At 48.5% G+C, this 25,172-nt stretch overlaps 1 long non-coding RNA gene across 1 annotated transcript; it reads left to right on the top strand.

The window, feature by feature from the left end:
• The first annotated feature begins 695 nt into the window (after positions 1–695).
• LOC129015239 (uncharacterized) lies at positions 696–4,223 on the top strand. Its single transcript, XR_008494519.2, has 2 exons — positions 696–927; positions 4,015–4,223. It is a non-coding gene; the product is annotated as an uncharacterized LOC129015239 (long non-coding RNA).
• The last annotated feature ends 20,949 nt before the right edge of the window (positions 4,224–25,172 follow it).

Consider the following 25,172-nt stretch of genomic DNA (forward strand, 5'->3'; position numbering starts at 1 on the left):
TCTCCAAAACTACAGCCATTTTCAGGAGACAAAAGCAGCCTCGGTTTATAAGGGACCACTGAATGGCTTTATGGCATGCTTGGGAATTACAAATGTCAAATCAAACAACATGAAATTGTGCCCTTCTTTTGTGTGCATTCATTAGAAGGACTTGGAAAACCAAATAATGATGTATGGGTATTTGTTTTTTATACAGAAACAATATCCCCTCGATGAATTTGTAAATTAAGGCAAGGAGATGCTTACTTTAAATGTTGAAAGCCCCCACAGATCTAATACTCCAAACAAAAAATTATATGCGGCACTGATAGATTTTTTCGTCCTATCTAAATATGAAAAAGTATGTTATATTGACATTTAGGCTAAATCTTTCCCTTATAAGGTGTTTGACATAAATAGCTTTTATTATGTAACTCTTCAATAGAAGGCATACACACATTTCTTAATGGTCCCAGCTGCTATCGTTATCATTGGAGGCATAAAATTGGAATCCCAACTTCCAATATCAAATTTTAGCACAAACCCTATAAAATGTATCTTGTCAGAATGTGCCAGAACCGCTAAGCTCTTTTCGGCTGAACAAATTGCAGCTGGTGTCCTTAAAGGTCGAGAATCAACTTGCTGTATCCTCAGGGTTTAGGCAGCAAATTGGTCCCAGTTTTCACCCTGCCGCAGGGCTGGCTGGGGAGGGCAGGGGTTTAGATTAGCCGTGGCCTAGGCCATTTGACGGGGTGACACGAGCCTGCAGGGCCGAGTCCAAGGCCCGGAGATAGGACCAACCGTCAGGAATGCGAGGAATGTTTTTCTTCGGACTCTATCGAGGCACACAGACAGACCATGGGGATTCTGTCTGCAGTGACAGCCTTAACATTTGCCAGAGCCCTGGACGGCTGCAGAAATGGCATTGCCCACCCTGCAAGTGAGAAGGTAACGTTTATTTTTGTATTTTTTTCTCTGTCTCCCATATACAGACTGTAGAAAGACCACCAAGTGTGGACCATTTTTTTTTCCACCATGATGTACAATTCACATTTGTTAATAAAAAAAAAGTGCCCGAGGTCATCCACCTAGACTTTTTTTTTCTTAAACAGGAAACGGGTTTCAGATGTTTATATGTTGAAAAGTAAGGCTACTAATGTGTTTAGCCATTTAGCAGGCCCTGGCTAACTCTCTCGTACCTTTTAATGTTCAGACCCCATAGAATGACATTAATTTTTATCCCTCTTGTTATTTAGAATTAAAAAACAAACAAACAAAAAAAACACTTTCAATAGTCACCTGCTTTTTTGGGACAGCTCCACTGGAGGTTAAAATAAATGAATCCGGTGGTTTCATTCAATTGTGCTCTTAGCTGCACGGGTGCTGTGCGGTGGGTTTGAGTATTCAACACTCTTCAGCAATTCTTTAAAATAGAGCATGGTCTCGTGTATTTTCATGTGTCTGTATCCACAAGTGGATATCTGTTGAAGCAACATATTTAGATGAACAGTTAAGGTTCACAAACGCACATACTTATTCCGTCTATAGCAAGGGTGGGAACTGGTCTCTTCAGTACTTTTCTTTCGATTTTCTTTGGGTCAGTGTGATGTTTTCCACGTTTCTTCTTGATGTTCGGCCGTGCCAGGTAACAGAGAGAAAGCATTTCCCAGGGAGCCGATGATTGCTTGAAAGGGCTTCAACTTGATGCTTGGAAATAAAAAATTTTGTTTTATTTCTGCCATTTTTTTCCTCATCCCAGGACCAGTAAGTTTAAACAGTTGTTGCTGGTGCAAACGTTTCCCTGTTTAGTGTGGCAAATCAATGCTATTTTTACCCTGTTGGGGAGGTTTACATATCTATAGTCCAGGGAGAAAAGAGCACAAACGGGAAGTTTTGATGCTTTTTAAGTGAATTTGTTAGTATTCAAATCATTGGCGTAAAACACTATTTTAAACATAGAGTTCAAAGCAGAAGGAATAATATTATTTGCTAAAACTGGATCAAATGGTTCCCCCTTTTTAACCCACCTGTTTTTGACCAAATGCTTTATGTTTACCGATCTTGCAAGGGTGCAAAAGAACCATTCTTGGAGAATTTCGTCAGGGAGAGAAAACCAGCTAAGTTGAAATGAGCTCTTAAATTTCAGCATCAGTATTTTCAGGATCAGTTAAAAAGTTACTTTCAGGATCAGTAAAAAGTTATTTGCAAAAATTAAACATAGACAAAGAATCATCTTTTACTTCACTACAAGAATCCTCCCCTCACCCTCGTGTGTGTGTGTGTGTGTGTGTGTGTGTGTGTGTGTGTGTAGAAAGAGTTCTATGAGGCAAAAAATACATTTTCTTGCTTTTTCATCAGAGTACCAGAAGTGGCTGGAGAAAAGATTAGTACAAGTGTAAAAATGGATATGTTAATAAATGTCCAAACTCCTTTAAATGGAGGTGAGATGGATATGATTAAAGAAATTTTAAAATATATGTTTTAAAAAAAAATCAAACAAAAAGGCCATTTTTAGTGTCTTGGGGCATGTTTTAATTCGGCATTCAAATTATGCCAGGCATAGGTGTCAGGGACTCCCCATGGAAACCCAATGACAAAACAATAACACCATCACCTGTGTTGAAATATGAGCAAAAATAATAGAGTGGTTATCTCGAGAAAGCGGCTCCTGAAAAATGCCTCCCTTGAAATGGAAACACCCGGCAGAGGCTGATCTGTGGGGCTGGGGAGAAATGGAGCAATCGCCGTCACTCCAGGCTCGTCTGTGAACCCCAAATTCCATTAAGAAAAGAAACTGCTTAGCAAGACCTTTTTGAAAGCCCCGGGGTGCAAAGGAGCAGAAGGAAAGCCCGGCTTAGCATCCACACGGCCACCAAAGCCCGGAGGGCAGGGACTGCCGGGAGGAACTGATCTGATGAGAGGATCTATGAGAGAGTAGGGCAACTGCACTAAGTGCCCATTTCTCCAACACAGACAGGGCACTGGGGAACATGGTTAACATGGTCACTCAGCCTTCCTTTGTGGAATCACAGGAGAGGAGCCTGCTTTGGGCCAGCATTTACAAAAACTGTCTTTTTGGCCCCTGGACCCTGATGAATAGAAAAACGCTGCAGTCTGCAAACCCACTGCAATCGCCGCGTCAGCTCAGAGCCGAGATGCTTCCCAAATGAACACCTGGATGGTGTAAATCACCCTGACAGTAAACACTTCAGGCCAGGACGCAGGCTGCAGGCGGGGTGGAGTGGCATCCTCCCACTGGGCTGGGGTCCATAAACCAGGCGCTGGCCCTGCACTAATAAATGCTCCTTTCACAGCAAAAGACCCCTTCTCCTAGGCTGGGATCACAGTCCCTGTAGAGAGGGTGCTCAGATAACCGACAGCATTTCTCCCACCTTCACCACTGTCCGACTTACCCCGGGCTGGTATTAGGGAGTGTTTTCAGGCTTTTATGCCGTTATGAATGGCTTTACGATACCTCAAGAGGGGGACCAGGGCCACGGGCTTCATGGTGGCTATTTTCTGAAGGTGGCATGAGAAGATAAAGCCTAAATTCAAGGTTTGCTTTTTAAATATCATGCTAGTAAAATCAGAATAGTAATGACAGGAACCAAAGGATCTATCTGAAATGTTCCTAAGGTTAGTGGAATCTACAGTGGCATTCCCTCTTGTAAAACACATTGAACTCAAATATTAAAATAACTCTCCCTCTTCTTGCTGCTGTCTCAAAATCCTTGACTGTTAATGGATGACCAACAATTTGGTGTATACAATTCTTATAAAAATCCCCGAATAGGGGAAAAGCAGAGGGTAGATAGCAGAATAGATCTAGAAAAAGAACACCTCCTCGGGAATTTCTTTGCATTGAGATGCTCTACTTTAAAAAATAAAATCTCTCCGTATAATTATCCAGTTAGGAGGAGTCTTTTAAATGATATCTTTTGTCTTCAGCCAGACAGATGTGAGGACGCACAATGTAAACGTTATGCAGCAGCTTTGGGAGAGGCTTTTTATGGCTCTGTTTCTTTCCACTCACAGCACAGACGCGAGAAATGTAGGGAACTCGAGAGCAGCCACTCGGCCCCAGGATCAACCCAGCAGTGAAGAAAAACAACCAGCAGAAATTATTCTTCAGCCTGAAATGAAGCCGGGATCAAATGGTTGCTGATCAGAGCAAATATTTAAATTGGAAAAGTCAAATTGAGCATTATTAAATAAAGCTTGTTTAATATGTCTCAAACAGAAAATGTCTTTTGAAGAGCATTTTAAACCTGATATTAAAATCTGGCCGAGCGCATGTCCCGGGGCGTAATTGGTGAGCACAGGAATTTGGATCCTTGCAAGAAGTGTGGTATTCTCCCTTCAAAAGGTATTTTTTCCCCAATGTATAAAATGAAAGCAGAAAGGTTTTTAGGTAGCTATTTGAAACTGTTCATGCAACATAATAAATATAAGACAATTGACCCGTGTTTTAATGTTTATCCGTAAGACGAAGTGCAGCCCGGCTGGTGCAGTGACGCAGGCGGCTTGCTGGAGCCGAGAACACCCACGTGTGGGGTGATGTTTTCCCACCACGGTGCAGCGGGTTAGCAACTGACCCGTGCTCCCACCAAACCTAAAACCACTCTCTAATGGGCTTTACGGTATTTACATTTTGAATTTTATTTATAGGACACCAGATGTCTATGTTCAAAAGAAAAAAAAATCATTTGGAATATAAAATCCCTCCCCTTCCCCGCATTCATTAGCTGAGGAGGTATTTGCCTTCCCCGCTGCAATGCGGCAGTGGCTTGCAAGCCAGTTCTGAGCTGGGGTTTATGGTCTCCTTAGAGGTTAGGGAGGTGGGAGACTGAGCATTTATTCCCATTTTCTGTGTGACCACGGGCATGCCTTTATTTCTGGGCCACGTTTTCTCCTGAGACTCTTTGCGTCTCTCAGCGACCACCCTCTTACTCATTAAACTCTTCTGACACAGAGGAACGGAGCTGGGCAGAAGCTCAAAGCCAGACCTTAAGAAAACTGCTTAAGATCTTACCCAAAAGCCGCAGCGTCCGGCTGTGAGCTGGGGCAAGCAGATGACTATGTCTTTCCTCCTTCATCCCTGAAAGTGGTCTTAGAATAAAAGTGCTTCAAAAACACAAGTGGATATTTTTATTCACTTCTTTACTGTTTTCATTGTCAAATAACTTCAGAACATGCAAACCCAACAAGGCACACAGCCCAACAGCTCTCCCCTGACTGATATGCCTGAAACTGCCAGTCACGTCTCATCTCCAAATCGCACAGAAGATTCACACAGCACCAGGGCTTCTCCCCTCTCCCCAGGTCTCTAGCCCAGATTCACTCCTAGCACTGAAACTCTCCCAGGGCCCGTCCAGGAAATTGCCTCCCCTCCCCACAACACAGATAGATGAGCAGCTTATTTTTCAGTCCAGACCCACTCCAGAGGTTCGGCCTGACTCCTTCCTGTAAGTCCTACCGGCCTGTGGTGAGGGCAGCACATGAGATCACCCTGCGGATGGACTTTAAAGTGCCGCAGAGAATGCTGGATAGGGAGCAGAGGCCACTGCGGAGTACTGTCTAGGGCCAGGTGTATTCCAGGTGCATTCTGCATGTCACCTCCATTAACCTCCAGAGGTGTCACAGCCCGTCTTCTTAGTGAGGCTCCTAACCACTGGGCATACTGCCCGGAGGGACAGTGGCCCTGAAGAAGGACACTGAAAGCCTAGGAGTTGAGCAGCCACACCTGGCACCTGGCCGCTCCGGCTCCGAGGGCTCTGGAGAGAATCACCAGTCCCCAGGCTAAGTTCTGGTTCCCCCAGCTTCTAGCTGAATTTCCATATCCACATCCAAAGAAAACAGGCTAAGGATTCCTTCCGTGATTTACTTTGAAGGTCCTTATGAGGCCAGAGGGGAAGGTGTGGTGGCAAGTGTGTGAGAACAGAAGCTATGAGAGTCTGAAGCCAGGGTCGGTGGGCTGTGTGTTTAACGCCCCTCCCAGGGCCTGGAGGCCAGAGCTGGAGGCCAGGCTTAAGAAGGGCCTGAGTGCTGCCTCAATTAATCAATAAGAACCCAGAGAAGCCTGTTTTTTCTTCCCTGCTGTGGCTGTGACAATCTTACACCTCTTGAGCATCAAAAGAGAAGCTGAGAGCCAGAGGAAGGTCATAGCTGCAGGACTCAGTATGTTGCAGGCCTGGGACACCAGGAAGGGAAACCAGAAAGAGGGAGATGAAGGAGGTGAAGATGGGGCTCCAGGCAGGCAGATAAGAAAAAGCTTTGGGGCTAGAGACCTGGGGAGAGGGGAGAAGCCCTGGTGCTGTCAACAGCCAGGCAGAGCTGAGATGATGAGGTGGGGTCAGGGGAGAAGGAGGCAGACGGTGCTCTCTAGAAAGTGCAGGGATGAGGAGAGGCTGGGTGGGTGGCTGGGGGAGGTGGCAGGGATCTGCGCATTCTCCTGTCGCTGGCGCTCACTTCTGCTGCAGAGACCTTTGTCTCCTGCTGTTCCTAGCCCAAGGCTCCCATCCCAGGCCCAGTGGTCCTCATTCCCTAGAGTTTTACAGCACAGATGCCCCCCCAGGGATTTAGAAGACCCTGAGGGCATGCAGCTGCTTTATTTATTTATTTTACCAGCTCCCAGGTAATTCTGTGTAGAGCCAGGGGTTGAGAACGGCCCTAAGCCTAAACTTCTAGATTCAAACTTAGGAAATATGCTTCCATTTAATGAACTGGAGACTTCTGAGGTTTTGTTTGTCTTTAATTCCTGATCCCTAAGGGTGCCCTGCCAGGGTGGGGGCTCACCCTGGTCCAAGGGCCACAGGAGCCTGCGAGTAAAGCACCACTGCAGACTACTCGACACCCGGGATGTGGCGTGAGCTGAGTAGGGGCGCTGGGGACTGGTTCTTCGTGAAGCAGAAACACTCTCAGCGTGGGAGAGGTTTCCAGGATGCCCACCTCTGTTCTGTCCCCTTGTTTGTGGGTCGGGTCTGCAGGAAAGTGAAGCGGCCCCTGGTTATCTTGTGCTGGTCCCTACCCTAGCCCCAGGGCCTCGCTGTCCAAACCAAGAGCATGCACAGGACTGGCCCAAAAGCCACCTCAGGAACGCTCCTTCTCATCAGCATGGGTGCTCTCTTTCTTAGTAAATGCAGCAAGACAAAACAAAAGAGAAGACTTAAAAGCCTTCTGGGAAAAATTCAAACCTTGTTGAATTAAGATGAATTCCAGTTATTTGTTATAAGTATTTACAATGCTACATTGGCCCACTTACTTTTCTGTAAATCACAAACCTCTTCAATGACAGCTAACATACATATATATTTGGAGAGAGGGGGAGAGAGAGGCGGAGAGAGAGGGGGAGAGAGAGGGGGAGAGAGAGGGGGAGAGAGAGGGGGAGAGAGAGGGGGAGAGAGAGGGGGAGAGAGAGGGGATCTAGTGAGTCAGGCACCATTTCAGGAGCCTCACATCGGTTAATCTATTTCACTGTGTCCACCACCCTATGGGGCAGGTATTTTTTGTGCCCATTTTACAGATGGGGTAAGTGAGGTGCAGAAGACTTGCCCCAAGGCACACAGCTAGTAAGTACCAGAGCTCAGATTCGGCCCCTGACCTCTGCAGGGCAGTGGTGCTGAGAGAAGGGTACTATTAAATTGGAAAACGTGATGATTATTTAAGAGAGTTTCTTAAGTGGTGTCCTCAGAGCCACAGCCCCAGCCAGTTCTGCTGCTCTGGGAGTCACTTTTCCTTTCTGAGGTCTGTTTCCTCTTCCATAGCTGGGATTAGCAGCGCCTGCTGTGGGATGGCCCTGCAATGTGGCACCCGCTGCACCTCTCTCCCCTGTGTACCCACCCAGCCTCCAACACCGATTTCCTCCTCTATTCTTTCTGGTTCCTGAGCCCTGAGGGTTTGAATTGTGCGGAGCTAGGGTCTGTTTGTTCTCAGGGAAGAGGAGAAACCTTTCTGGAAATATCAAACCAATTTTTGCTGGGACAACACATAAGGCTTGAGACAAAAACACGGCAACAAAACAAAAATTGGAGCAGGCTTAGAAAAGAAGTAGGACCCCAGCTGGCGAGGGAGGTCCTCTGTCTTTTGGATTCTGGGAATGAGGTGGACTTTCAGCTCCAGCTTCTCCCTAAGATGGCAGGAGGACACACAGGCCCCTCGCTCTACAAAGCTTTGGGGAGTCTCTGAATCCCAGACACCCCAGAGGACACGGTGGCTCGGTGCTTTTCCTTGGGGGAGATGATGGTTTGCACAGAGCCCGGCCCCAAAGCCAGCATCCCTGCAGCCTCTGTGGCCAGGGCAGGGTCCTGCCTCTCCAGGGGTGGGCAGGACTGGGCTGTAGCAACCCCTGTCCAGGAGGTGTCCTTTAGCCCCCTCCCTTCCACCAGCAACCTCCAGGTCCCAGAGACCCACAGCTCAACCTCAGCTCTAGGTGCTCCTGTCTTCTCAACTGTGAAGTGGGCTTCATCCTGCCTCTGAAGTGTGGCTATGGGGATCACCTGAGATAATGCTCGATGCTTATAAAAGGTCAGTACAGAGCCTTCCAGAACCCTCCACAAAGTCATAACAATAAAAAACAAACAGCACGTGGGGCCCTTGCTCATTAACATCTCTTCCTCACATCAACCAAAGGAGGCGGTCACCATCACAAACCCATTTGTCAGATGTCAGCACTGAGGCCCAGGGCAGTGATATCATTTGACCATAGTCCACAGGTGGAGCTGAGATCTGAACCCATGTGGTCTGGCTCCAGGGCTGTTTGTTAATCATCAGTCTCTCCAGGCACTTGACAGATGGGAGTCATTGTTACTATTTTGGCTTTGGTCAAAGATTTTTTTTTAATTTTTAAAAAACGTTTTAAGCTGAGATAATGGTAGATTCCTAGGCAGGTGTGAGGAGTAACACAGAGAGATCTCTGTACTCTTCACCCAGTTTCCCCCGTTGGTAACATCTTTCATACCACAGTGCAGTGTTACCACCAGGATGCTAACCTTGATGCAACCCACTCGTGGGTTTAATGTGTTTAACATATTCAGGAAAAATGTTGAAGAAGAACCCAGAGCTAGGTGAAGCGCAGACGATGCTGTTCGGACCCACCCCTTCCTCCCTGTACCTCGTATTTGCAGGTATTTTCTGTACCACCTGACATCACTCTGAATCTCTGCTATATACCTTCCCCCATGAGAATGCAGGTTCCATTAGGCAGGTAGTTTTTGCCTGTTAGGGTCTGTTAATGGTGGAGAATCCGTATCCAGAAGGTCTGCAGCAACCTCAATTCTTGCCCCCTCAGAAGGAAGAATTCAACTGAGGGGCAAAAAGCACAAGGAGAGACCAAGGCCAGTTTTAAAGCAGGAGTAAAAGTGTATTAGAAAGCTTCAGAGCAAGAACGAAAGGAAGGAAAGAGAGAACCCTTGGAAGAGGGCCAAGTGGGTGACTTGAGAGATCCAAGTGCATAGCTTGACCTTTTGACCTGGGGCTTTCTATGTTGGCGTACTTCCGGGTATTGCGTTACCTTTTTTTTTTTTTTTTTTTTGAGACGGAGTCTCGCTCTGTTGCCCAGGCTGGAGTGCAGTGGCGCCATCTTGGCTCACTGCAAGCTCCACCTCCCGGGTTCACGCCATTCTCCTGCCTCAGCCTCCCAAGTAGCTGGGACTACAGGCACCCACCACCACGCCTGGCTAACTTTTTGTATTTTTAGTAGAAACGGGGTTTCACCGCGTTAGCCAGGATGGTCTTGATCTCCTGACCTCATGATCCACCCGCCTTGGCCTCCCAAAGTGCTGGGATTACAGACGTGAGCCACTGCGCCCCGGCCAGTCTTGCATTACTTCTAACTCCTGAGATCTTACTGGGAAGTAGCTAATCACCAGTTTTAGGTGTTTTCTATCTGCTAGGAGAAGGCCCATCCCTGGCACCAGCTGTGACCAATTATTACTTTAGTGAGATGGTAACAACCACCTGACCATCAGCTGATGGCTGTCTGACACTCCTGGTGTGTGGGGGGGAGCCCTCTCTTGTCCCGCTCATACCTGACTAACTACCCACTGTAACAGCTTCACTGTCATATCTCCAGTGCCCAGAACCATGCCTGACATAGGAGGCTTTAGTAAATATTTTTAAATGGATGAATGAATGAAGTTTTCTTACAGAATGGCTCCACCTTTCTGAACTCCACTGAAAAATCTGTACAACAAGCCTAATACTCCCCATGGGCAGGGTGGTCGTGAGGACGAGGCCATGTGAGGTGTCCAGTGTCCAGGACACGGCGTCTGGCGGGGGCTGCACAATCAGTGAGCTGCACATTCACCCCGAGTGCCCAGGAAAACCCCCTCGGTGTCTCCAGCCCTCTGTCGCAGATCTCAGGGGCCTCTGTGGTTTCTCAAACCTCTTAACGGCCTGTAATCTTTCAACAGTTAAGAGTATTGCTAATAAGAGATTTGAGAACAATTTGCATCTCTTGAAAGAGGCTGGATTTCTAGAGGGTGGCATAGGTTTAAGTACCATGCACGAAGTCTTCGCTAATTCTGCTGACTTGAAATAATAAACAGCTAAACACCCTCCATTGTTCTGGGGCCTAATGAAAACCAAGTAGGCCTTCAGCCTGGGAAGCCTGCTAGGATTCAGGAGAACAGCTGGGAGCTGAGGCCTCAAAGCTGATGGCACTTCCTGCTCATCTCCACAGGACAGGGAGTCAATACATCTCATCAGAAGTGAGTACATCATTTCTCCCAGTCTTTCCAGCTTTCTGATTACATCAAGCAGAAAGTGCTCCTTCAATACTATTCCGTCTTACACCTTTCTAGCAGGGGCTGCCTTTTCCTTTTAAGAAAAAGCAGGCCAGATGTGGTGGTTCACGCCTATAATCCCAGTACTTTGGGAGGCTGAGGTACGAGGACTGGGAGGATCACTTGAGCCCAGGAGTTCAAGACCAGTCTGGGCAAAATAGTGAGACCCCCCCTCCATCTCTCTAAAACAAAACAAAAAATAAAAGCCAAGGCCTTTGGAGTGGAAATTCATCAGGCTACAGTATCGCGCAAATTCAATAATGTTACTTTGTTTTCACTGAATATAATTTGTATGGTTATGTTGATGGGTGTTCCTTTCCCATTTACAATTGCCATAGAAAGTTTCCTTTTAAAAAGAAATACATGGGGTACTCATGAACAGAAAGATGGCAGCAATAGAAACTGTGTACTACTTGAGGCGGGGGAAAGACGGGGCCAAGGGCTGAGAAAATAACTGTTGAGTGTTATGCTCAGTACCTGGGTGATAGGATCATTCAAACCCCAAACCTCAGCATCAGGCAATATTCCCAGGAAGCAAACTTGCACATATACCTGCTCAGTCTAAAATAAAAGTTTTTAAAAAAGATATTTATTAAATGAATTTTTTTTTAAAAAAGCAAATGATGCTGGGTGTGGTGGCTCATGCCTGTAATCCCAACACTTTGGGAAGCTGAGATGGGAGGATTGCTTGAGCTCTGGAGTTCGAGACCAATCTGGGCAACATAGAAAGACCTCGTCTCTACAAAAAAGTAAAAAAATTAGCGAAGAATGGTGGCATGCATCTGTAGTCCTGGTTACTCAGGAGGTTGAGGGAGGAGGATTGCTTGAGCCTGGGAGGTGGAGGCTGCAGTGAGCCATGATCACACCCCTGCACTCCAGACTGGGCAGCAGAGCAAGACCCTGCCTCAAAAAAAATCAAAGGATAATATCATTTATGTTTATAAATAAATTTTAAAAGTTTAAAAATTAAAGTGAATTTATTTAAAGAAAATTAAGTAGATAAGCACAGGATAGCAAAGAGATGCAGCAAAAACATTGACAGTTTAGCAGAACTTGAATGATGAGGTTTCAGAAACACTGACCTAGAGATCTTCTGTCTTTACAGTGGGAAAAACCAAGGCCCAGAGAGAGGACAAGTGACTTGGTGGAGGCCGCCAGGAGGTCAGTGCCAGAGCACTCACCAGGCCCTCACTCAGCTGAAGGTGTCCACGAGGTGGCCCAGGCATGGCTGTAATTGGCCAGGCGAGGGAAGGGTGGGACCCAGAGCCCAGGGCTCTTCTCCTTCCAAGTGGACCAACCAGTGAACCTGTGCCACCCAGGATGGGTGGGGGCTGCTGTCCATTTTCTGCTGTGCCCAAGTGCATGGCTCCTCCTTGGAGCTTGGGCAATGTCCACAGCCATTACCCCAGTGACATCACAGCCTCAAGGGAGATATTTCATCTCCACTTCCCAGGTGAGACCTGAAGCAGTTCTAGTAAAACCAAGGCTGCTTGGCCCCTAGAACCCAGTCTCCTGACCCACAAAATGAGATCAAGACCATTTTCCACAACCCACTCATGCCTCCTGGAAAGATGCATCTCCACGTGCGATGTTTCAACCTAAAACGTGCGAGGTACAATTATCCAACGTGTACCTGTCCTTCCTGCATTTTCCTTTATAACTGTTTTAGTTTACAATGGGCAGAGGTTTAAAAACAAACATGTTTCTTTCAATTGTAAAGGTATCATGTTTCTTACAAAACATTCGTTATAGAAAGTTTTTTTAAAAAATAAAAATGTTTAAGGAGTCATTTATTAGTCAATATAACCCTGCCATCCTGGGATTAACTGCTTTATGCATTTTGCTATATTTTATTTCTCTCTGTCTCTTTCTCCCTATGTACATCTTAAACACAGTTTGAATTATTTTATATATAATTTTAGAACCTTTTTTAATGCAATGTTTCCTTTTCTTTATTTTTTTTTAAAAATATATATATAAAGCCCCAAGCAGTTCTGGAAAAACTTAGCCCCTAGAAACTGGGAAGATATATATATATATATATGTATATATAGTGCATATATATGTATATATGTGTGTGTGTGTATGTGTGTATATATATATATACACCTGTTGTAAAAAGTGAGGAAGATAAAGTCCAAAGAAGGAAGGTGATTCTGCCCATGAGCAGAAAAGCCAGGACAAAAGCACAGTGAGGACATCAGTTTTGTGTCTCCTTAGTAGTTCATTTCCTGTTTATTTAAACCATCTCCTATTGTTGGGCACATAGGTTATTGCATATTCACCCTTATAACTAATGATGGAGATGTAAATTCTTACACATAAATCTGTGTGAACCTGCCTGTTGATTTCTTTCTATAAGCTCCAAATACAGGCATTAACACGAAAGGAGTGACACATGGAAGTTTCACATCAAGGTTCCAAGCTCCTGGCAGGAACTTCCACATCATCCTTAGAAAGGTTGTAAGGTCACGTTCATATAAGCGAGGCAAGCAGCCACTCATCTCTCTACGCCTTTGGCAACGCCAAGGATTATGACTTTAACAACTTTGTGTGTGTGTGTGTGTGTGTGTGTGTGTGTGTTGGGGAGGGGTGGGATTTAAAAAGCAGGGCTTTCCATGGATGCCTGTAATCCCAGCTACTCGGGAGGCTGAGGCAGGAGAATGGCGTGAACCCGGGAGGCAGAGCTTGCAGTGAGCCGAGATCATGCCACTGCACTCCAGCCTGGGTGACACAGCGAGACTCCATCTCAAAAAAAAAAAAAAGCAGGGCTTTCTAGTCACCCAGCTTCACTTTGTAACATCTTCGTCTTGAACCTGATCCACAAAGGGAGCCCTAAATTCATTAACAAGGCAGTGGGAGAGAAACTACAGGGCTTTAAAAAACCCAGGAGAAACTGGCAATCTTTCTATAAAAGCATGTCATTCCCTTTGGAGAGTTCAGGCATGGGGGCTGGGACCACTTCTCTGGACAGTTATCAGTCTTTGCTGCCTGTTGAGAATTTGCTGCAGGGGCCTAATGGGGGCACTGGGAGGCAGGAGAAGAGGCATGAGAGATGCCCTCTGCTGAGACTTGCAGGTGGGGAAATGGCTTGCGAACTCTCCTGCTGTGGTCGAAAGAAACTTTAGATAAGGAGAGCTCCTCTCTGTTGCAGTGGAGAACCTTCTGGGGCCTGGGGAGTTGTCTGCAGTGCCCACTTGGTTTCAGGAAGGGCTGAGGAGCTCATGGCTTCAGTGGGTTTGATGTTTGTGAAGTTGGTCCTCTGTGGAAGACTCAGAAGCTCAGTGTCTGACCACTGCGCTGATTTGTCTGAAGTGTCCCTTGGCCACATTGGGAGGAAGAGACAAGGGTCCTACCCTGTGAAAAAATGAAAACAACACAAGAATGGCTGGTAGGTGGTGCTGAGCCCTCTTGCCCCATATCACATAGAGAATCTGCAGTGTCGGGGTCAGGGACTTAACCCACAGCCCTGGGCCTCTGGCTTTCTGCAGCCCCAGGCTCATTTCTAATATTTTATTTATTGAGGTGAAATTAACATACCATAACATTAACCATTTTAAAGTGAACAGTTCAGTGGCATTTAGTACATTCACACTGTGTGCAACCACCACCTCTGTCGAGTTCCAAGACATTTCCATTACCCCAGAAGGAAACCCTGAGCTCATGAGATGGCATCCCTCATTCTCCCACCTCTCCCCAGCCCCCAGCTCTCCTACTTTCTGTCTCCACAGATTCGTCTATTCTGGACATTTCATATGAATGGAATCATAAAATATGGAATCTTTTTGTGTCTGGCTTATTTTACTTCACATAATCTCTTCAAGGTTCATTCATGTTACAGTATGTATCAGAATTACTTTCCTTTTATTGCTGAATAATATTCCATCATGTGGATAGACCACATTTTGTTTATCCATTCACTACTGATGGACACTTGAGTTATTTCTACTTTTTGGCTGTCATGGCTGGGCTGCTAAGAATATTTGTGTACAGTTTTGCATTAGTACCTGTTTTCAATGGTCACTCTGGGCTTCACTTTTTGAGGAACAGCCAGGTGTTTTTCCACAGCAGCTGCACCATCTTGCATTCCCCCTAGCAGTGTGGGACGGTTCCAGTTCCTCCAGCCTAGGCTTATTTCAATAACATCTCTAGGGAGGTGACGCCCTGACTGATCGACGTAAAAATCAATGTGTGGGCCCGCAGGAAATGATGATGCCTCCTACTAGTTATGTAGTCAGCACCCTACACAGGGTCGTGGGACTGCAGCCCCCCCTCCAAGTTCTGATGCTGCCATTCCTGGGGGTCTCTGTGCCTCTCCTCACCTCAGTTTCCAAATGGGGCTACTAAATCCTAGTTGAAGAGCTTTCCTCAGCACAGAGCCGGGAACATAGCGGGCACTCTGCAGAGAATGGCTTTCAGGTCTCACCCAGAAAGTGCGAGAGTGCAAGGGGGCTGTGAGTGGTTCCCCGATTTGGGAGCTTACAGATCTTCCATGGTGTTCTCTTTAGCACACCATGCTGCTGTAACTAAGTCGGAATGTCCCAATGAAGTTATATCTAATGAAGACTGAAAAGAATAACAAAATGGGCTTCTAATGCTTAAGGAAATGCCAAAAGGTGGGGGATTTGAGTCAGGTTGGCTCTGACCTTGCCTCTGGTAGAGAGTGTAGTGCGTCCAGGGACAGCCCCACCCAGAATCAATGGCCATCCAGGAGTAAGTGGCTGCGGCCACCTCCTGAGCCAGGCAGAGTCTGTATACAACCCTTCAAGGACTAAACAAACGCAGTAATTTACTGAAAAAGGCCTTTCAGGGCCACCTCCGGCACTGAGGTCTTAGGACTCATGGGACAAAACCAGCATCCATCTTCTGTGACACGTTCCTGTCAACAGTCACTCTAATGGAAGCAGCACTCAACTGAAGCGACATGGCAACCTCTTCACTTCCACAGAGCCCTGCTCTCCTTGGGCAGTGAGGAGGAGCAGAGGGCTCAGGACATGGGGCCTGAACGGTGAGGGGCTTGGAGGGATAGGGGACCACAGGGCAGTGGGACGTGGGGCAGGGAAGGTTCAGGACAGGAGGGCTGTGGGATAGGGAAGGCAGTCTGCTTCCACTTTCCCAGTTGTCCTGCAGCTCCCTCAGGCTTATGGGATCACAGCCAGGTGTCCCCCTAGAAGCCCAGATACTCAGAGGATGCAAAAGCTGGGTGCACTTTAAGGCCTTGGCAGCCCCAGTTTTAAAATGCAAGGAGCCCTGGAGAGGAGTCCAGGCAGATGGACTCTCTGAGGATGACAGTGAAACCACCTACAGAGGCCAGGTTCTGGACTATGCAGTTCTCAACAAGCTGTGGCCTGGGGCCTTTCTCCCACCTCTCCAAGAAAATGGGGAGGAGATGTTAACTGCTGCAGGATTATTGTGAGATAAAAAAGAAACAGAAGTTAACTTTTTAAATATTTTAAGCAAATATATCCAAAATATATCACCTGAACCTATAATGAACATACAAATTATTAATATATTTAAATTCTTTTTTAAATTGTGATTTGATAATTGTTCAAAATTGGTTAGGTATTTTACATTTACAGTACATCTCACAGCTCAGATCAGGCACATCTCAAGCCCTCAGCAGCCACGTGGGGAGAGGACCTGCCATATTGGACAGCGGAGCTGCCATATTGGATAACATAGGCCTACCAGGGAAAGGCCCACCTCTAGCAGGGGGACTTCCTGTGCCAGGACTTCCTGGGGTGGAACATCCTGGGGTGGGACTTCCTGTTTTGTTTGGCAGCCACTACGTTTTGCCTGGGCTGGGCGAGGAGGGTTTGGGTTCAGCCTGAAGTCCTGGGTATGGTTTCTGCATGTGTGGCTCCTTAGCTGGCTCTAGACAGTGACTTCCTGAGATGAGACAGTGTGCAAAGGTGGAGATTAGTTAGGTTCTTGATGTTATCTTTATTTCCATATCTTTAAAATTTTATACATTTGGGGGAGGGATTAACTTAAGAATCTATTTGTGTATAGATAAGATATGTGACAGGTTTCAGCAATAAGAATACTCATTGCTTTTATTTAGAAGAGCAGACAAATATGTAACCAAGTAAATGTCCTGTGATAATGGCCTGGACAGAGGAGTGAACTGTTGGGTGACTGAGAAATCAGCTTTGTGCCAGGTACTTTTATAGCATGTAACTAACACAGATGTGAACTATGCTTACACTCCTAGTGAATGATGATGCCCAGGTTTTCAGTCCAGATAGTGCAGCCCTAGATCATTTGATCCTACTTTTCTGCCATGTAGGCCATGGTCTCTTTTCTCTACAGTACATAGACTACCACCACACAGACCATAGCTCCTTCCACACCACACAGATCATGGCCCCTTCCTCTAGAGAACACAGACCGTGGTCCCTTCCTCCACACCACACAGACTGTGGCCCTTTCCTTCACACTGCACAGACCATGGCCCCGCCCCCTACACCACACAGACCATGGCTTCCTCCTCCACACCACACAGACCATGGCCCCTTCCTCTACACCACACAGACTATGGCTCCTTCCTCCATACCACACAGACCATGGCTCCTTCCTCACACCACACAGACCATGGTCCCTTCCTCTACACCACACAGACTATGGCTCCTTCCTCCATACCACACAGACCATGGCTCCTTCCTCACACCACACAGACCATGGTCCCTTCCTCTACACCACACAGACTATGGCTCCTTCCTCTACACCACACAGACCATGGCTCCTTCCTCACACCACACAGACCATGGTCCCTTCCTCTGCACCACACAGACTATGGCTCCTTCCTCCGCACCACACAGACCATGGCTCCTTCCTCCACACCACACAGACCATGCCTCCTTCTTCCACACCAAACAGACCATGGCTCCTTCCTCCACACCACACAGACCATGGCCCCTTCCCTTACACCACACAGACCATGGCTCCTTCCTCCACACCACACAGACCATGGCTCCTTCCTCACACCACACAGACCATGGCTCCTTTCCCAACACCACAAAGACTGTGGTCCCTTCCTCCACACCACACAGACCATGGCCCCTTCCCTTACACCACACAGACCATGGCTCCTTCCTCCACACCACACAGACTGTGGCCCCTTCCTCACACCACACAGACCGTGGCCCCTTCCCTTACACCACACAGACCATGGCTCCTTCCTCCACACCACACAGACTGTGGCCCCTTCCTCACACCACACAGACCGTGGCCCCTTCCCTTACACCACACAGACCACGGTTCCTTCCCCCATACCACACAGACCGTGGCTCCTCCCCCCACACCACACAGACCGTGGCCCCTCCCCCCACACCACACAGACCATGGCCCCTTCCCCTAAACCACACAGACCATGGATCCTTCCTATATACTATACAGACCATGGTCCCTTCCCCTACACCACACAGACCGTGGCTCCTTCCTCTATACCACATTGCTGTTTCCTTGCAGAGTGAACTTCATACACACCTTTTCCTTTTTTTGCCTCCCCATGGCTCCCAGCATCGTGGACACTCAGGAAATATCCCCTAGGGTGCTCAGTGTGGGACAGCCTCTCCATTTCACTCACTGACCTACCGCAGGAAGACCAGGTGTGTGTCTTCAGTGCTATGCTTTGAGCTCTGTACAAAATCAGACAAGCCTTTAGGATCAGAGTAGAAGGGACCGTAAAAGGAGAAGTGTGAACGGCAAAGAAAATAAACACACATGTGTGCTGGGGCTGTGGGAGTGAGTGTGTATTTGCGGGAGGGTGGGGCCCAGGAGAGGGGGCTATTTAATTTAGGCAAAGGCTCAAGCTGATCCCTGCTGTTAGGGAGATGCGCAAATGGGGAGCCAGGAAGGAGCCCAGGGATACATCCTACCTCATATGTCTGCCCTTCATTCATGAATCCACTCATTCATTGCTTCTTGAACCCGGGCCTCATTCATTCACAAGCATTTGCAGATTCTTATGGAGTGCCAGGGCTGTGTTAGCAGGGGGGTGCGCAGTTAATACCCAATGGCTAGAACAGCTGACACTGACAGGCTTGCCACTAGCCAGATGTCCTTTGAAGAATTTCGCTTAGATTAACTCCTTACTCCTCCCAATGGTCCTATTAGCTCCCTGCCTTGTTCTCCCCATTTCATAGGCAAGGACAGAGGTGCATGACCTGAGTTCCACTGCAAGCATGCATGGTGTGACCTGCAAATGCTTCCTGGACATACAAGCTCAACTGGCTCCTTTCTAAGGAGAGGCGGCTGTCTGTGGGAGTGAACGCTTCCACGTGGAGGAAAAGACCTGGACTTGTTGACCTGGAATGGCGATTCTTCCCAGGGTGCAGGTTAGAATCACCTGGGTAGCTTTAAAACATACTTGTCTGCTCCCCACCCCAGACACTCTGACTGCATTGATCTGGCAGGGTCCTGGCCATCAGAGCTGTTGTTTGTTTGTGCTTTTGTATTATCCCTGGGGATTCTAAAGAGCAGCCTGGGTGGAAAAGCTCTGCCCTAATCTGTTGCCCTGGAAATAAGGTCCCCACACCAGCAGCACAGGTGTCCCCTGGGAGCCTGTTGGAAATGCAGAGTCTCAGGCCCCACTCCAGACCTGCTGAGTCAGAATCTGCACTTTCACAAGTGCTCTGGGGAACTCTGTGTGCCTGGCAGTTGGAGGACCCCGGCCCAGGGTTTCTGGCTGTGTCATCTTGGGTGGGTCTTTTAATCAATCTGTGTGTGACGTCAGTTCCCTCATCTGCAAAATGGGATAATGAGGAAGCCACTGCGCAGTTCACGTAAAGTTCTTAGAATTGTCCTGGCCACAGCAGGTGTCCTGTAGTCGTCATCTATTATTCCTATTTTGTTTGTGACGCTAGCACACCCCTCCACGCCTCTCCCAGTTGTCCGCTGCAGGGAGGGGTTGTGGAGAAGAGCCAGCCATGGCCTTCCTGAAGCTCTGCCTGCTCCAGGGCCGGCCCCAGGCCCTGACCCCGCTGGAGACAGATAGCCTGGTCCTAATTACACTCTGCCGTGTGGAGATCTCAGCGAACTTCCTCACTTCTAATTTGGGAACAGAATTTGGACCTTTCCAAGTTTCAGTTCTGTCCGGAGCTGGCAGGATCAGCTTCCTGGTTCAAAGGAAAAATAGCTCATTAGGCTTTTTGGGTTTCTGATGACTCCAACTGAAGAACGTTTTGATGAATTATGTGTAAATGAGTCAGAAACAGACAGATTGGATTTCCTTTCCATGTGGGTTTGAAAAGCAAGGAAAGCCATGGTTGGCCTGGCATGTTGGGGTGCTTTGCTCAGTGGGTCCTGTCTGATCCCCTGAAACTGAAGGAACTTGGTAAAGTGGAAAGAGCATAGACTTGGGAGCCACATGGTCCTGGATTCGAATTTCTCCCTTGCCTCTCCCAGCTGGGTGGCCTCAGGCAGGCTGCGTGGCCTCTCAAAGGCTGTTTGCTCAGCTGCACATGCTGATTATAGCACCCATGTCCTGGGGTAGTTGGGGCAACGGAATGAGCAATGGAATGAGATAATGTCTGTAAGGCCCAGTGCAGACTGACCCTGGTAGGTGATCGATAATCAGCAGTTAATTATGGTTAAGCAAGATTGGGAAACCTTTTTCCTCTTTATGAGTTCATTAGTTTCCTAGGCTGCCATGACAAATGACCACAAGCTTAGTGCCTTAAAACAACACAAACTTATTCTTTTACAGTTATGGAGGTAAAAAGTCTGACATATGCCTCACTGGCCTAAAGTCAAGGTGTCTGGAGGGCTGGTTCTTTCTGGAGGCTCCAGGGGAGAATCTGTTCCTTGCCTTCTCCGGCTTCCAAAGGCCACCCACATTCCTCAGCTATTGGCCCCTCCTTCATCTTCAGAGCTGACCACATGGTGTCTCTGAACAGCTCCCATTGCCACAGCTCCCTCTGCCCCCAGTGAGCACCCTGAGATTACCGTGGACACACCCGGATCATCTGTGATAACTCTCCCCTCTCAAAGTCCCTAACTGAATCCCATCTGCAAAGTCCCTTTGGCCACATCAGGCAACATATTCATGGGTTCTTTGGGTCAGGACATGGATGTCTGGCAGAAGGGGCATCATTCAGCCAACTGCAAGCAGGTTGCTGAATGGACAGGAGCCTTAGAGTAAAGGCCCCACATCATCTTCTATATGTCTCAACTTCTCAATAAGAAAGACCAGTGGGTATCCCAGATGTGGCTCTGAATGCCAGAAGTGCAGTGGCACTCACAGCATCCCTGGTGGGGCCACATCCCCATTTTGCAACTGGGGAACTTGAGGCTCAGGGAAAGTAGAGAACTCACTGCAGACCAGCACCCCATGATCGGGAAGAGGTGGTACTGGGATTTGAACCCAGGCAGTCCTGCTCCCACCAGCATGTGCTTGCTTACCCACTATGCTCAGCTTCCTCCCACAGAGAGGGAAGGAGGCTAAGCAGAGGGGACTGGCAAGCCGGCTGGCAGCCACACTGAGAGTCGGCACAGGTGGCCTCCCTGTCATGGTCACCCTGATCCCACTCACGGGAAGCTGAGCAGGGCCACCTCAGATACCATCATGGCTTTTGTCCCATTGTGGACAGGGATTCGAGGCCTTTGCTCCCCCTCTTGGATATCAACAGTGATTTTGAGTTTATCTGCAGTGTATATGAGCTACATCTGACTTTGGGATGCCTGGAAAAGGATGCTGACCTCGGACTGAGGTCAGCAGAGGACATTTCTGGGAGGAGAGACCCTGAAGCCAAGGTCAGGTATCTGGACCCTGCTCAATTCCATCCACATCAACGAGCAGGGCTAGCTGGGCTCTGACACCCATCATTTGGAGAGAACACTTGTATTCTGTGCCTGCAGGGGTGGCCACGCCTGCTCATGGACCTCTCTGCAACCACACCGTGTCCTGGGGTGGCACAGAAGCACCTTGGGTAAGGATGAGGGGCTCCAAAACCAGGATGCCCAGGTCTGAGTCCAGTGCCATCAGCACCAGCTGTATGACCTTGGGCAAGTAACTTGCCCTCTTGGAGCCTCGGCCTTCTCAGCAATCCACAGGAGCTGATGACGGTGCCCCTCGTGGAGTTGTCATGAGGCTAGAGTAAGAAAACGCATGGACAGCATTTCACACATGTCTGCACTCAAGAGCCCCCCACCATGAGGGTCATGCTGTGGCCTTGCCAGGCACCTGGGCCCCTCCTTTGGGACCATTCCATGCTGAGCACCAGCCCAGCCCGGCAGCCCACAGGATGCTCAGACCCCAGTCACTGGCTCTGCTAATCATATGTAGTGGCTGTGCTGCAGGATGGCCGCTCTCAGAGGCTCTGGCTGGAAAACAGGGTGCAGGCCAAGGCTGAGGACTCTGCCCTGGGGGATGTGTGCTGGGTTCCCACCCTACAGCCTGCTGGGGCTGGGAGGAGCCTCGGAGCAGGGTTGGCAGGAGGGCTGAGCCTCGGAGCAGCAGGATCTAAGGACACCCAGGGCTCCTCCTGGCTACAGCAGAGGGACTGGCCACCACCAGCCCATCCCATCTGAGGGGGCTCCCACTGCCTGTTCTTTCTTCCTGAAGTGTGCCGAGAGCTGGATGTGCACTCACTCATTTTCATTTGGGCATCAGAAGTCAGCCTGCAGCTTGAGCTAAGGCTTCCCCTGCAGAGACACATTCGCCATCTTATTTCTGCCAACCCCATAATCCTTATCAAAAATGAATGTCATTTGACTGAGACCTCCTGTGTCGCCTGGACTCAGTGGCCCCATCTGTGCGGCTTGGGTCTGCCTGCCTCACTGTAACCTGGGAGTGAGAACAGCTCTGCAGACATGTGGCCTACACAGGCACTCAGGAGCCCGCACTCAGAATGGCCTATGCTGGGTTTAATGCCCTGCAGACACCATCCTAAAATGGGTAACTGTTGAGCAAAGCGCCTTGCATTTTCAGCTAGCCCTGGACCCCCGGATTATGTCATGGGTCCTGCCTGGGAGAGCTCTTCCTCCCACAGGCCCGGGCTGCTGACTCTGATACCTGAAGCTGACAGTGGCTTTCCGGATGTTACAAATTACAGATTGCTGCTTGTAGCCACTTGGGTTATATAACACGTGGTAATCAATCAAAAGGAGCAAATACTGGGCAGAGAATCAAAGCCGGCCGCAGGTGGCAACGCACCTCTCGGGGAATGAGAGTCGAGGGACGAGGCTGGCCTCTGCCAGAGCCCAGGTGTTTCATCTCGGGCTGTAATCATAATCGTCATCGTCACTATTTTCCTGGGACTGACTGTGCCAGTGCTGTCTTCCGGGCCCCCCAGCGCCTCTCTTTGCCCCCCGCACCCATACCCTAGGCTCTTCTTCCCTGTCAGGCTCTGGACCACCTGGAACCATCTGTGGGGGAGTTGAAAGGTACTCCTACAAAAGACACATCCATGTCTCAGCCTGAGATCTGTGAATATGACTTTATTTGGGGAAAAGGGCCTGCATAGATGTAATTAAAGATCTTGCGATGCTATCATCCTGAATTAGCGTGGGCCCTAAATCCAATGACAAGTGCCCTCAAGAGAGTCAGAAGAAGAGAAAACATGGACACAGAGAGACACAGAGAAGGCAGCCATGTGGAGACAGAGGCAGAGGTTGGAGGGATGAAGCCACAAGCCAGGGAACACCTGGAACTTCGGGAAGCTGGAAGAGGCAGGAAGGATTCTCCCCTGCCGCCTTCACAGGACTGCCCACACCTTGATTTCAGACTCCCGCCTCCAGGCCTGCGGGAGAATACATTTCTGTTTCATAAGATACCTGGCCTATGGCAATTGTCGCCTCTCTGCTAGGTGGCCCCCTCAGCCCCCCACCACCCCACCCCACCTACCGGTGGGGCTTCCTCCTCTGCATAGCTACCCCTCCTGCCATTCCATCAACCTGGGCCACACCTTTGGGAAGACTGCCTTCTCATGCTGGCTTCAATTTAAAGCCCAGTTTAAACGGCCATTTACTTCCAGTTGAGCAGGCCCCTGACTGACACGAAGTAGCTAATAATGGCCATTACTGATCTCCCACTGTCCCCTGACAGATGATGTGAAGCAGGGGGGGGCCCATGCTTGCCGTCTCGTTGGAGTCTACCTTGGAAATTCCCCAACAGAACGTGGGCTCCAGGATGGCAGGGGTTTTGATGTATTTATCTGTTGTTTTAATTGAAATTTGTATTGAGGTCATTGTAGATTCCCAGGCGGTTCTAAGACATAATACAGAGAGATACAATGCAGCCTTCATTTAGTTTCCCCCAACTGCAACATTTTGCAGGACTATACAATGTTACAACCAGGATAATGACATTGACTGAATCCACCCCTTTTACTCAGTTTCTTGTTTTTTACCTGCAGGGGTGTGTGTGTGTGTGTGCGTGTGTGTGTGTTTCTGTGCAATTTATTACATGTGTAGGTTCCTGTATCATCCTCCACTATCATGATACAGAACATTTCCATCACCACAAGGATTTTTAAAATCTGATTTCTTTAGGAATTTAAAAATTCTATTTCTTCACCCCTTTATTCCCAGTGCCCAAAACTATGCCTGGCACCCAGCAGAGGCTGAAAGCACAGTCACTGGGTGAACGCTGGGCGAATCTCATCCTTTCCGCAGGTGAGGAAGCCAGGGATCCGGGGCCTCCCACCCTGTGCTACCCAGGGGACGTGCAGGTATGGATTCCTTCCTGGTTCTGCCTGACTTCAGTCCTGGCTCTCTCTGCTGTTTTCATGGGTTGGAATTTTTGGAATCTAAATGGAGGAGGGTTGTTCATCCCTGTGAAATTTCCTCCTGTGCCTCCCATTTATCAGCCACAGCCTGAGCATCCTTTCTGTTCAGACTCTGCAGTCCAGCACGTCTGTTCCCCGCAGCTGTGCTCAGCGAGCGTCCTCTGGGCTCCTCCAAAGTCCAAAAGGCTGATAAAAGCACTGAGCAGGACGTGAAGGAGCCTGGAGCCTGGACGGCCTGATAACTGGCTTCACTTTGATGTTCTCCAAGTTCAGAGCGGGCCAGGCCTCCTCTGCTGGCGTTACACGCTTGTTTATTTTTGTCACTGTGTAGGTTTTTGTGATTTCTCCTTCCCAAGGGGGACAGCTATCATGATTGCTGTCATTACCCTATTGGAAATGTTGCTAAATGTGCTCTCCTGCTCCATCCGATCCCTCCTTCTACAGGGCCCGAGGAAGACCACCCACGACGGGCAGACCTTTCCTCCATTTAATTTTAGTCTCAGGATGTAAGTTTGCAATTTCATCACAATAAAAAAAAATGAGGCTGGCCTTTTCTACCCCAGGCCTGGGTGCCCTCCCTCCCTGACGAGGCGGATTAAAGAGTTGCCCAAATGTCTCCAAGAACTGCACGACTTCCTATGGGAGGACTATGAACAATTTCGCAAGAAGATGCGCAGGA

Source organism: Pongo pygmaeus, chromosome 18, assembly GCF_028885625.2.
Source record: "Pongo pygmaeus isolate AG05252 chromosome 18, NHGRI_mPonPyg2-v2.0_pri, whole genome shotgun sequence".
Classification (NCBI taxonomy): Eukaryota; Metazoa; Chordata; class Mammalia; order Primates; family Hominidae; genus Pongo; species Pongo pygmaeus.